Consider the following 4,579-nt stretch of genomic DNA (forward strand, 5'->3'; position numbering starts at 1 on the left):
ACAGAGGTGTCAGCAGAGAGCACTGTGGTCAGATAGAAAATAAATTCTAAAAGAAAAGGACTTCCTCTGGAGCATACAGCAGCTGATAGGTGATGGAAGTAATTTACAAATCTGTTTAACTTTCTGGCACCAGTTAATAAATAAAAATAAAATAGTTTTCTACTGGAGTACTCCTTTAAAACTGATGCACGAAAGTGCACAGGTGCAAACAAGGGTCTGTAAGCAACAGATACCTGGCTATGACACTGGCCCTTCAGAAAAAAACACATAAGTTAAAGATACATACAAAATTGTAAGACTCACCCCAGCACCCCACCAATCCTCCTTACAGGTTTTGCCAGGCTGTCCACTTTTTTTGTCTTGTATATGGTTTTTATTGATGTTTTTATGAACATTTGTATGTACAATAAAGATTCCTTTAATTTTGCGCAATTTTAGTATCCAGGAAATTTTTCTGTTGTAGTTTTATATCTTTACTGCTTGTGGAAATGTTTCTATAAAGAAATCTAACACAGAAAAGGCTAGAAAAAAACAACACAAATAAACAAATAAATAAATCAGTTGATTTTAAATAAATAAATCATTTTTAAATAAATAAATCAGTTGATTTAAAAAAAAAGTTATCCACCTGTTTCTGCTCCGGAAGCGCTGGAAGGTCTGGGTCCCGACCACCGGAACGGAAGTCCGTGACGCCACGACTCCGCCCCTGTGTGACGTCACGCCCCGTCCCCTCAATGCAAGTCTATGGGAGGGGGCTTGACGGCCGTCGCACCCCCTCCCATAGACTTGCATTGAGGGGACGGGGCGTGACGTCACACGGGGGCGGAGTCGTGACGTCACGGACTTCCGTTCCGGTGGTCGGGACCCAGACCCTCCAGCGCTTTCGGAGCAGAAACAGGTGGGTGCTGCATGCTATATTGCGGGGATCCCCAGTGGCGGGACCCCCGCGATCAGACATCTTATCCCCTCTCCTTTGGATAGGGGATAAGATGTCTAGGGGTGGAGTACCCCTTTAAGCACAAGGGGGGGGGGGATTAATTAAGCATTTTACTCGTCTTTTGCATTGTAAAAAAAATAAATAAAAAAAAGGCACAAATTGGGTGCATCAATGGATTTTCAACTTTTGGTGAGGCTTTTTGTCCTGAAGTGATTGTTGCCAAATTTGCTTACTTGAACAATTATGGACTTTTGCCTTCGGTTGTCCGGGTATGTTGGGAGTTTTAGTTTTGCAATAGTTGGAGGCACCCTGGTTGGGAAACACTGGGCTTCAGTATTACATGTCTAGAAGGATTAGGAAGTGTAGAGATCAGCGAATCCTGGAAACACATTAGAGTTATTAGGAATCATTCAGCAGGCCTCCCGGCACATCGCCCATGTCGGCGATCGCAGAAAATCGTTTGTCAATTCAGACATGCGATTTTCTGCTATTCCGAGCTAATCAGGTCTCTGGTGACCCGATCACCCGGAAAATAGGGATGATCGGAGCTGTCAGTGACAGCCCCGATCATCCTGAGGGATTGGAGCAAGGTTGCAGTGCTGCAATCTCCTCCTATCCCCTCTCATTGGTCAGAACTGATTCTGACCAATGGCAGCGCAGGACAGTGGGTTGTTGGACAGAACGGGGGGAAAAGATCGAGGTCGGTACCTGAGGACAAGATGCCGCGGGGACCGCCGATCGTCGCTGGAGACAGCGGAGATCACGGAGCAGGTAGGAAAGTGAAGGTGGGGGGTGGAGGGGGGGGGGGGAAGAAAGGGGGCAGTAAGCAACATTTACTGCTGCCCTTCCTAGTGAGTGCCAAGCTGCAACTCCCAGCATGCCCTGTCCGGCATGCTGGGAGTTGTAGTTTTGCAACATCTGGAGGGTCACAGTTTGGAGACCACTGTTACAGTGGTGCCCAAACGGTAGCCCTCCAGATGTTTCTAAACTACAACTCTCAGCATGCCTAGACTGCCCAGGCATGCTGAGAGTTGTAGTTCTGTAACATTTGTCCCTTCAGATTTTGCAATTTTCATGAAAATTGCTGCTCTACTTTGAAGTCCTCTAATTTTTTCAAAAAGTAAAAATATGTCCATTTTATGATGCCAACATAAAGTGGACATATTGTATTTGTGAATAAAAATAAAATGTATTTGGAATATCCATTTTCCTTACAAGTAGAGAGCTTCAAAGTTAGAAAAATGCTAATTTTCATGAAATTTGGTGATTTTTCACCAAAAAAGAATGCAGGTAACGACGAAAATTTACCACCAAAATAAAGCAGAATATGTCACGAAAAAAGAATCTCAGAATCAGAATATTCGGTAAAAGCGTTTTCGCGTTATTAATGCGTAAAGTGACGGTGGTCAGAATTGCGAAAAAGGGCTCAGTCCTTAAGGTGAAAAAAGGGCTGCGTCCTTAAGGGGTTAAAAAAGATATTCCAACATATCATAAACCAAACTTATGGTATTCTACACCTGTGACTATCTCTGGTCTGTTTCACGACCGTAAATATTTTATTTGTGAGACACAAAGGCATAGAAGACTAAGGCCATGTTCACACAGCGTAATTTGTGTGGAATGTCTGCACAGAAAACAATGATCTGGCGGGTGCTGGGACCCCTTGGAAATGCGATGTCAATGCACTTCAGGGCGAAATCTGCCAAAAGACTAAATAGGTCTATTCCTTTTGAGGGCACCGGAATTGGGATTTCTGCAGCAGAAACATCTGCCGCAGAAATTCCAATTCCGGCGTCTGCAGAAATAATTAACATGTTTATGCTTTTTGTGGAATCCGCTTAGAAATGCTTCACCATCTATGGAGACGGCGCATTGCCAAACAGTCCTAGTGCCACCATTTTCTGACAGCACCTGCTGTTTACGGAAAGTCTGCTTGGAAATTCTCCAGGCGGACATTTCCCTGTATGAACATAGCCTTAGGGTCTATTCCCATGGCAGAATTTCCACTTGCGGAATTCTGCCTCAAATTAAAGCCCATAAACTTCTATGGGATTCCTCACTCCCATTCACACTTCTGAATTCCCGTTTGCCGAATTCTGCCGGCTACCATGACAAATGTTGCTTTGGTGGTCTGAGTATTTTATGTCTGTCTCTGGCTGGAGAACCAGGGCTTTGAGACCACATGGTTTATAAGGTTAGAAAAAAGTCTCAGAACCCATCAAGGGGAAAGTAAAACCCCCCATGAGGCTGATGCCAATTGCCCCATGACAGAGGAAAATTCCTTTCCGTCTCCAATATGGCATCAGAATAAATCCCTGGATCAATGTTCTGTCACTATAGATCTATAATCCATAACCTGTAATATTATATTTTTCCAGAAAAACATCCAGGCCCCCCTTGAACTTGTTTATTGATTCAGACATCACAATATCATCAGACAGAGAGTTCTATAGTCTCACTGCTCTTACAGTAAAGAATCTCTGTCTGTGATGATGGTGAAACCTTCTTTCCTCTAGACGTAGAGGATGCCCTCTTGTCATGGTTACCGGCCTAGGTATAAAAATATCACTAGAAAGATCTCTGTACTGTCACTTCCTATATATTGTGATCAGATCGTCCCTAAGACGTCTTTTCTCCAGACTAAATAACCCCAAGCTTGATAACCTGTCTTGGTCCTGTAATCCTCCCAATACCATCAATTATCTTTGTCACCCTCCTCTGCACCCTCTCCAGTTCAGCCATGTCCTTCTTATATACAGGTGTCCAAAATTGGACACAATACTCCATATGTGGTCTGACTAGTAATTTATACAGAGGCAAAACTATTTTAATTTTATTTAAGAGCCAAGGTACGTGCTCTCAAGTCCCCCAAGTGCAAGGAAAAAGTGAAAGCGTTCACACAAAAAGCACAAGGATGCGGTCTATCGCAAGCCCTTCTCCGAAAGGAGAGAAGCCCCCCCAATAAACCAAACCCTTCACCTCCGGGCCAAAGGGCACCTGCAAGGCTCCAGGTACCTGTCCCCTTTGGCCAAAGCTACTCAGGGACCGAAAGTTCTCCTGGTGAACAATTGGGCAAAACCAAGTTGTCACCAGGGCTACCGCACCCTGACCAATCCTAACGACACACAAAAGAACACAAAACGTGGACACAGTGACATAAATAAATAAGTGGATGTGCGCAGTGTGGTACTGCCCAGACATCAGACCGGATCTATAAAATTCTCCGATCCTAGCCTGAAGGCCGGGATACTAAAGGTGAGTGCCCAGAAGAGCGAAAGAAAAAGGAACAGGTCTCATAAGGGATGACTGCCACTGCTCCACAGCCATCTCTCGTTCACCTGCCCCACTGTGTGGTTCCCCATCCTGCCTTGGTGGTCTTCCACACCACCAACTAACAGGAAAGATACTACACTTGATCTTAGCCAAAAGGCCGAGAAGCGAAGGAAGAAGAGTAGCAGAGGCAAAACTATGTTCCTCTCACAGGCCTCTATGCCTCTTTTGAAACACCCCATGACTTTGTTAGCCTTGGCAGCCGCTGCCTGGCACTGATCACTATAGTTGATCTTACTGTCCACCAGTTCCCCAAGTCCTTTTTGCCAGAAGTTTTGCCATATTTGTACATTTTGTTTTTATGGCCCAAGT

The 4,579-nt window shown here is 44.6% G+C and overlaps 1 pseudogene; it reads right to left on the reverse strand.

Annotated features, from left to right (window-relative positions):
* Positions 1-4,306: 4,306 nt before the first annotated feature.
* On the reverse strand, positions 4,307-4,379 carry LOC130360024 (U2 spliceosomal RNA; annotated as a pseudogene).
* Positions 4,380-4,579: the final 200 nt, after the last annotated feature.

This window comes from Hyla sarda, chromosome 2 (genome assembly GCF_029499605.1).
Source record: "Hyla sarda isolate aHylSar1 chromosome 2, aHylSar1.hap1, whole genome shotgun sequence".
NCBI lineage: Eukaryota > Metazoa > Chordata > Amphibia > Anura > Hylidae > Hyla > Hyla sarda.